The following is a 9,593-nucleotide window of genomic DNA, read 5'->3' on the forward strand; positions in this document are numbered from 1 at the left end:
CCAGTGAAAACCAAACACTGGTGTGATACTGATCAAGTTGGTGGTTAGTCTGAAAGGGTGACTATTTGATAGTTATTTACATGTTTGCATGCCCAGCTCTGAATGGGAGAATATGATCTCTACTAGGCATCATTGTGAACAACCCATATGGGGCTGAATTGCATACACAATGCTTGCTCAGGACTCAGGCAGGGTCAGGGTCAAGAGTAACCGTGAATGCCACCATTTTACAAACGAAGTAAGCTGAGAAATTCCTTAGGGTACATCCCAAATTAGGGACAGACTAAGAATGAAATTCACAAGCACTGAGGTTCCAGTCTGTTGCTTAGTCACCGAATCTTTCCTCTATTCAGCCTTCAGTCATGGTTCTCCCTTTAGATTGAAAGACAGATTTACTTATGAAAGTTGGTGCGTATAGTGTGACGGGGAATGATCAGGAGCAAGAATCCAAGGGACGTTTCTAAATGTAGCCATTGTGGACGTGGGCAGATTTTATTCATTACTTCAGATGTATCTTTCATTTTAAAGAGGATACATACTTTCAAAAAATTGGCATTATAATAAAGCAAGAAAGAACAATTAAAAAATAATTGTCCAATTATCAAAAAAAATCATTTTACTGAATTTCTTTCTTTGAACACACATATACAATTTTTATTATATGTATTATATTCTAATTTTATCAATCTTTAGGCTATGTTTGAAATTTTTAAAAAGTAATTATAATAATTATTGTGAAGATTGGAGTTTAATGGTTAGAATTCTAAAGGACTGGCTACTACTCTGAGGCTGAACATACAAAATATGACAGAAATTCAGGGTTTGCCATGCAGTTCTATAGAGATATAATAAATATTTGTTGAATAAATGAACATGTATATATGTAGGTAGATAATGCTTTATATTATTTATATTTATATTACTTATATTTATATGTGTGAACACCCATAATTGGCTCAATTGGCTAGGAAGAGACCAGAAATAAATACCAAAGTCTTCAATGGGATTTCTTTATCTCATAATACTATGTAATAATAATGACCATTTATTATGTACCTACTGTTGTACATAATGCCATACATATGTAAATTCTCTTTACAACAACAACCAAGAAAGAAGTGCACAATTATCTCAATTTTGCAGATGAAGCTTAGAGAATTGAAGTTATTTGCACAGGTTCACACAGCTAGTAAGTTGCTGAATTTGAACCAATTTATATTTAATTCCAAAGTCCTTCCATTTTTAATCAGGGCAAGGGGGTAATAACAAACTTCAGTTTCTGAATATCTGTAGTTTCACAAAAGATTAGATGCTACTAAAAGACTAATAAATGAGGTTAGTCTCCTACTAGCCAAACTCAGTGACCTATTATAATAAATTATATAAATTTATTCCTCTATAAATATATGGCATAAATATCTTTTATGGAAGGAAAATTCTTCTTTTAAAATTATCAATAAAATAAAGGTGTAGTGTTCTGAATGTTGTACGTTGGAAATTTACCCTCTGCTAAACTATTCTGGTCTACCTATCACTTTAAAAAAATAGTTTTGAGGTATACTTGAAATACAATAAACTGTATATTTTAAAAGTGTACAATTTGGTAAGTCTGACATATGCATATGCATGTGAAGCCATCACCACATGTCCATCACCCCACTGCCTTCATGTTTTTATGTAAAGCCCCCTCTCATCCTTTCCCCTCTTCCCCCTGCCTACTAGGCAACCACTGATCTATTTTCTGTCACTATAGATTAGATGATTTTGTAGTTTCCAGAGTTTTATATAAATGGAATTATATAATGTATAGTTTTTTGGTCTGGATTCTTTATCATAATTATTTAAAATTTATCCTTTGTTGTGTGTATCAAAAATCCATTTATTTTTATTGTTGAGTAGTAGTCCATGGTATGTATTTACCACAATTTGTTTATTCATTCTCCTTTGATAGATATTTAGGTAGCTTATAATATTTGGCTATTATAAATAAAGCTGCTATGAACATTCATGTACAATTTGCTGTGTGGACATATGCTTTCTTTTCTCTCAGTAAAATACCTAGGAGTGGAATGGCTGGATCATATTGTAGTGTACGTTTAACTATTTGAGAAATTACCAAATTGTTTAACAAAGTTGTACCATTTTACATTCCCACCAGTAGTGCATGAGAGTTCCAGTTCTCTATATTCTCCTCTACCCATGGAAAGGTCAGTCTTTTAATTTGAGCCATTCTGATCTATCTACCATTTTAAAATGATATTAACAAGTTAAACAATCATTCTTTTTTTGGTGGTGTAAATATTCAAAGTAGGATAATATTAGGCTAAAAATGTCAAAAGGATAAAGCCTTCCTTGATCACATTATATAACATTGTCAGTTTTTAAAATATTTGATGATGTTGATGTTATGAACATTTTTATTTCAGGGTTTCCCATTTAATAAGTCCTAGGTTAGAGAAAATGTTATTTACGGGTCTTTTTTTATGGCTTTCCCGAAGTTTTATAACTTTCATAGGTAAGTCATGTATATTTTTGTTACTCTAGTTTTAGTTATTTTGAAAGATTTTTGTTACTGTGAATATCATTTTAAAAATAATATTATATATATATTTTCTATATTTAAAAAATTGTTTATAGGAACAATGTCTTAGTTTTATTCAACCTCTTTGATAAACTTTTAACAGTCGGTTTATCTATAGATTCATTTATATTTTCTATATGTAGGCAATCATTTTGTTTGAAATGATGTTTTTTCATCTTTTCCAACTATATACCTCTTATTTGTCTTTTAATATTGTATAGCACTGAAATTAAATGCTTTTTCAAACCGACAGATTACTAAGGTTCTCTTCCTAGTGTTCATTTTGGACCAAACAGGCAAATGGTATGGTACCCTTTGAAGACATGAATTCTAGTCTGTGCTACTTATTATCTGTGTAAACTCGAGCAAGTAATTTGTTTAACTGAGTCTCAGTTCCCTCATCTGAGAATAGGGATAATAAAAATATTTGCAAACAATTTACTGGGATGATGTGAAGAGCAAATTAAATAAAATGTGTGAAAGCAATTTTTAAGCTGTAAACTGACATGCAGAGATTAAATTATATGCCCTTTATGGAGGAGCTATTGCATCTGTTTTTTCGAGTTGTTTCAAGGGAGCTATTTTATCCTTAAGTAACTTTATAAATAGTCATTAACTTGTTAAGAACTTCTCTTTTTATTCAGTGATTGGTTCAGAGCCAACTATAAGAAAAGTTAGCATGACGAATTAATATAAATAATGAGAAAATCATAACAGTTTGGTGTTTCAGCAAAAAGGTAAAAATCTGAGAAAAAGCAAACCAAACTAATAAAGGTATCATATGTGGGGATGCTTTTGAGAATAAGACATTGTCTTGGTTTAGAAATTAGATCATGGGAAAACCTGCAATATGAAGTATGGTCACTCTAAATGACATAATTTGAACACAATAATCATTACAGTTATATTTTGGTAGTCTGTAGGAGTTCTACTCATTGCTAGATGACAAATTTTAAAGTAGTTTTCCTTTTTTATACAGAAAAATTTATATGAGAAATATGTATAGCCACATACTCTAGCTAAATGTACCAGTTAATACTGAATTACTCATAAAACTGGTCATCAAGAAATTGTTCTGATCTTTGAAGTAAGACTTGCATTCTGATCAATGAACATTCACTCTTGTTGATCAAAGGCAAACCAGTTATCAAAAGAAGAAAGAAAAACTAGGTCAAAAGGTGAAAAACAAATGGGGAATAAACTAAAAGAAAGTATCTTTCATTTCTAGATCACTAGTTAATCGTGAGTTTTTTTTTTAAAAACATATTTAAACGTTTTAGTCATTGTAAGATACCATGGATTATACTAGTTTTCACCAGTTTAGACACATGAACAGAATCTATGGTGATCTGTATATCAGACAATGATTTTTAAATGTGACAAATGGAAAGCATACTTTGCAATAGTGGGAAAGAGGTAATTTTGCCACTCTGAATCTACCCAGAATTTATAAATTAGGGTATTTTCCAATTGCTATTATACGTTCCTGCAACATGGATGAAATAATTGAACACTAACTTTAAAATTATGTCCATAAATCTAATGCCATGGTAGATACGGTTCAAGCAAGTAGCACAGAGTTCTGGCTTTGAGGGCAAGAAACCCTAAGTTTTTCCTGAGTTTGAGCTACTTCTGACTTATTCAAAGTGGATACGTAGAAGTGTGTTGTGGGAGGAGAAAGGAGTATGGGGAAGGTGTACTCACAGTGAAATCACTGATCACAGAGAAGGGTATGTCTGCCAGCTGCGTTGTCTTGAGTCTGAGCTATGGAGAATGGTGTGTCGTCATGGCTTGGATGTTGACTCTTTAGGGTTATAGATTAATGGGTAGATTGGAGCTAGTTGCTGAAGAATGTTATTTTAGGAGAACCTCAAACAAAGCATCTCTATAAGCAAACTATGGAATTTTGTATTTCTTCAACCTTTTCTATTATTTCTTCCAATTTTTTGTAACCTGACTTTTCTCAGACTTTCATCTACCCTATTTCTACCACTAATTGGCTTCCATTGCCATCTCTCACTACTTTGATGATGTCAGCACAGAGTTCTGCATTTTCTTCTCTACTCTGCATTCTCATCTCTATTTCTGTGCTTGATTCATAAAACTGTGGATTCATGTTTCCTGAATCACTTCAATTTTGCTGAATTAAATCCTCAGTTCATTTCAGCCAGGTATCAACTACCATCCTGTCTTAGATCATGCCAACATTTTGAATATCTGAATATTTTAGAGTAACAAATCCCCTCATCATAATTTCATTGATTTCATATCTTTCACTGCTTCACTTCTACTACCATCCTATACCTTCTTAAAGAGTTCATCCCCCTCCTTATGACTTTTGATTCTTTGATTTCTTAGTTGTCTTGATATGTTTCCTGCTCTATGCATTAGCTTATACCATTCTTTCTGTCCAGAATACTATCCACCTACTGAAATACTCTTCAGCAGCCAAAGATCATTCTGAATGCCATTTGCCTGAAGCATTCTCTGATGTCTTCGGTTGCGATAAAAGACCTTTACATTGATAAGTTGCTTTCTCCTACAGTATTTTATTTTATGATCATAGCAACCTTGTGAGTTCTGCTGTTATTGCATCCATTTTACAGGTGGCAGAAATGGATTTATAGATAAGGTTTACTCCTTGTTCAGTGCTCTTTCTGCTAACCCAGACTGCCAGAAGCAAATCCTCAGAATTTGTTTAGTATATTGTTTGCATCATTCAATAACTTAACTTATAGTGGTTATTGTGTAGTTTTTATACATGTAAGAGCTCCCGCTTCTAATTTTTAAGCTCTAGATAATGTCTTAATTTCCTTTAGAGTCCCAAAGCAGCTGCCCCAGTGCCTTAAACATGGAAGATGCTCAATATATATTTGTTGAATAGATGAACAAATTAATTAAAGGACAGTACAAAAGGTAGAGTGTTGGAAGCCAGACCCAGGATGCAGGGCAACATGCTTTCACAATACTATTTTGTAAGTAAAACAATTGAGGCTTAAAGGGGGCAAAAGGTTTCTTGGGGTCACATCACAAATTAGGAACAGAATTAAAAAGAAAACTCAGAGGCCCTGAGGTTCCACTCTGCTGCTTAGTCACTGAATCTTTCTTCTTTTCAGCTTTCAGTCATGGCTCTCTCTCTAGATTGAAAGAAAGATTCGCTTATGGAAAATGGTGCATATAGTGTGACGGGGAATGAGAGTCTGGCCCCATGACATTTCCACACACCCTTAACAAGATCAGCTGTGTTTAGCATCTTTCTTTATCAGTTTTATCCACTTCATGATCTTTCAGGTTTAAATGTGATCCTTACTTCTTAAACGATCCCATAAAATATGGGGATGTTATGAAGATAAGTGATGCAAGACACAATATCTTGCAAGCTCCATAGAAGAAAGGTATTACATAAATACAAAGCATGATTATTTCTGCCACTAGCAAGACTAAGTTTACCAACACATAGTTCACAGGCTGCTGAGCCATCAGCAGATGATATATATTATTTTTTCTCTACATGGATTAAAGTGGAAAAGATTTCTCTTAGGATTTATGGGCCATTTACTCAAGTTATTTTTTGGGGGGCGGTGAGGTGGTTAGTGGTGGTGGTAGAGGGAGAGAGTTAGAAGTGAAATTAATTATAGATTAAAACAAGCACAGAGTGACAAACAGGAAGACTAATATAAAGATATAAATAGGAAATTAATACTAACCTGTGAAAAATATGGACTTGTTTGTCCCTTACTTGCATCTCCTGTGATACTGGGTTTATTCTGAAACAAGTATTATCAAACACACTGAGTTCAGTTGAACTTAGAAGAAGAAAGATTGTGAGGTCTTCTGTGAGGCCTCTCTGTATTCAATAGAGATGTGATAAAATTTAGATTTGATTATAAGAAACATTATTTTATGAAAATAGTTTCATATGAAATCAATGTTATTACCTGATTTGTTGTGATTCACACTTCTCATGTCTGGAAGGAATGTAAATTTCATGACTTAGTGGTCAGATAATAGTCTTAAGTGGTGGAAAACAGGGTTCACCTTTTTCTACTTTTGTTTCATGTACGTGTTGGTATTTAGGCATTTTTTTTAAATCCACAGTGGAAAAGGTAGACTTCTATAGTCTGATGACCTGGTTTGATGGCTCCATGATGCAAATGACTGTAGAATTTACTGCCAGGAAGATTGACTCAACATTTACTAGGGAAAGTGAAACTCATTATCTGACAAAAACATGCTCCTAAAATTAGAACAGTGAACAATAAATGTCTGTATATATCTGGTCCGGTGTTCAATGATCTGGGCATATATTTGCAGCTAACTAACTCTGGCATGCTCATGGGAAAGCTAAGTGGCTCAGAATCATCTAAGCCTTGGAAGTTTTACTGAGGTTTTTCTGTGGCCAATGTGGGCAATTGGAAGAGTCTGCTTTGTACAGTTCTCAGGCTGATATTAGACTAATTCTATGGTGTGGAAATCTGAATCCTTGTCTAATTACTGAAAGTGAACCCCAGTTGTTCCGGGGGAAGGGAGGGTTCTGGCTTTGCCTCCTCTCCTTGAGGTTCTTCCGTAGAATGAGAATCTTGGATAGGCGCTTTTTTTTTTTTTTTAAACATCTTTATTGGGGTATAATTGCTTTACAATGGTGTGTTAGTTTCTGCTTTATAACAAAGTGAATCAGCTATACATATACATATATCCCCATATCTCTTCCCTCTTGTGTCTCCCTCCCTCCCACCCTCCCTATCCTACCCTTCTAGGTGGTCACAAAGCACCGAGCTGATTTGGATAGGGTTTTCAAGCATCATAAAAATTGTAACAGTTTTACCCACTCATCTGGAATCCCATGTCCCTTATAGTTTTTCTGCAGCAGGTCATGTCTTCTCCAGGGCATGTGTCTGATGATTTTTATGTCCTGCCTCTATTTCTCAACTGTATATTTCCACTAAGAAAATTGAGGCTCAGGGAAGTGAAATGAGGTGTCCAAGATGAAAAGGACTGTCACATCTGGATTTCCTTGATTCCAAAGCCTGTGATCCTTTCCATATGCTAGCATTCATCCAAAGTCTGACTGTAAGATGTGATTTTTTAGAGATATTAGTCCAAGGGCTTGTCCTCCATCAATTTCTGTGGATACTCATATGTTTCATCATTGGATCCAATTTGAAGCCAGAATGGCAATAATATTCATCTACATTAAATAAGACCTGGTAGAATTACTCTCCCTGCCTCTAACTTTTATTGAAAGAGATCACAAAAAGCAGGAGAATTTCAGTTAGAATTTAGAAACTAAGTGTTATAATTTTCTTCTGTGAGGAATTAATATGCTTTCTACTTTTGATTAATAAAAATTACACACCTTTACAAGTTTCTTTTTTACACTGACTGTTACAAGGATCAGAGTTAAATTGGATATTTTTTCATATGAACTAAATAATGTTTTTGGCTAAAATACTTAGTTTTTCTCTTCTTCTTGGTTCTGTTTTTCTAATTTATTAAGTGTACTTTGCATGTTATTCACTTCAACCATCTCAATTCATGTCAAGTAAGAGTAAATATCTTTATAAAGGTATTAAGTTCTATTCGAACTTAATCCTTCTACCTTTTATCCTTCTTATGCTGTCTTTAAGAGAAATTATATGCTGTATAATGTATTCTTTTATAGAAGAGGATCTGAATTCTAGGTAAATATTCTAGGGAGAATGACCATGTTGAACATAAAGAATCCAGTTAAACTTATCTAATGCTTTTTGAGTACAGACTACGTGTTAGGCATTGTGGGATACTATAAGTATTAATGTAAATGAAAACATAGCCCTTGACTTTTCCAGCTCACAAACTAGAATGCAAAAAAATTGGCACAGTATATATTTAATTTTATAAAAAATTAAAGGGACTTAGAGAAAATTAAAAATCTCTAGAATATATTATGATAGTGACATTTTAAAACTTGAAACCATCCATGATAGTAACTTAAAACTTTTATTCTTGAAACTAAATAAGAATATCTCAACAACATATTCTAATGCGTGATTAACCTTGTGTTCTAATGTTCCTTATACTGAGCTTTTTATCCACTGCAACATACATCATAGTGTTGTTCCATGCACAGGCAATTGCATGGACATTGTAGCCTGTGGATTATGTGTCTTTTTTGGCTTATCAACCCAACCTTTTCCATTCAAGAAAGCAGATGGGGATGCAAGTGAGAGTGATACTATTTTAAGGATATTAAATATTTGATATTTGAATCTGCTCTCATTTATATGAAAAGTGAATTATTTACAAACTACAACCTAATTGTGACTACAGTGTGTAAAGAAAATTGCTATGCCACACCCAAACAGGGTCAAAATGAATAGGTTTTCATTTTGTTCCAGTTTCAAATTCTTGAAAAATACTTGATCGCTATCGCTCTTATGGAGTCTTTGCTTCTCTAAACTTAATTGTTTTAATTCCTTTAAACCATTCCTTGTGTCTTGTTTTTATTGCTAGGCAACTCAATGCCTAGTTCTGTGTTGGTAACAAATGGAAGACAAGGACCTACTAGTATCTGTGGACTTGTGAGCTTTCAGTCTAAATTAGCCACAGTGATTGCCTGCACAATCAATTCATTGGATTCCAGGTCTTGTTTCACTTTTTACTGATATTAAGGAAATCAGGATTGTGATCCTTGAATGTATTACTCTGAGAGTTTGACAAGACCTTTAACCTTCTGTGTTCCTCAGGATTTCTGATATTTCTGAAATTTCTTAGTTATAGAATAACTAATATATAATTTTAGACCAAAATATAACATTTTCTAATTATACATACTGAACTAAGGCAGGCAGGTATATGATTTTGGATGGGCTTATGGGAAACTTTTACCATAATGATACAATACAAGAAGGACCTACTGTATTAGTTGGGGTAGGTTATGCTATAGTAACAGGCGACCTCTGAATCTCAACATTTTATTTTATTTTATTTTATTTTTTTGCGGTACGCAGGCCTCTCACTGTTGTGGCCTCTC

The sequence above is a fragment of the Lipotes vexillifer genome, unplaced genomic scaffold (genome assembly GCF_000442215.2).
Source record: "Lipotes vexillifer unplaced genomic scaffold, Lipotes_vexillifer_v1.1 scaffold1274, whole genome shotgun sequence".
NCBI lineage: Eukaryota > Metazoa > Chordata > Mammalia > Artiodactyla > Lipotidae > Lipotes > Lipotes vexillifer.